The sequence below is a fragment of the Pseudorasbora parva genome, chromosome 15, assembly GCF_024679245.1.
Source record: "Pseudorasbora parva isolate DD20220531a chromosome 15, ASM2467924v1, whole genome shotgun sequence".
Taxonomy (NCBI): Eukaryota; Metazoa; Chordata; class Actinopteri; order Cypriniformes; family Gobionidae; genus Pseudorasbora; species Pseudorasbora parva.
In genome coordinates, this window is record NC_090186.1 from 26,790,943 (window position 1) to 26,791,328 (window position 386).

The following is a 386-nucleotide window of genomic DNA, read 5'->3' on the forward strand; positions in this document are numbered from 1 at the left end:
CTCCCAGTCATGAGAATTATTACATAAAAACACTTTCTTTCCTCCCTGTTGTTGTTCCATGCCTGGATTTGAGCTTTGCACAGCTGCCTCCTAGTGTTGACTTGCGGTGTTGAGCTTACAGAGATTTGTTAAGATCAACGCCATCATCAAATCACATCAGGGGCGTAGCACCAAATTTTGGGCCCTGGGTACAAACCATCTTGCTGGGCCCCCGTACCATGTATGTGTATGTATAGAAAACTGACTTCTAAGGCCCCCCCCCTGCCTCGGGCCCTGGTAACTCAGTACCCTTTATCCCCCCAGTCCCACGCCCCTGAATCACATTATTATGTTTTTATACCGAATGTAATTTAGTACTATAATTTCAATAAATAAAATAAAAAACA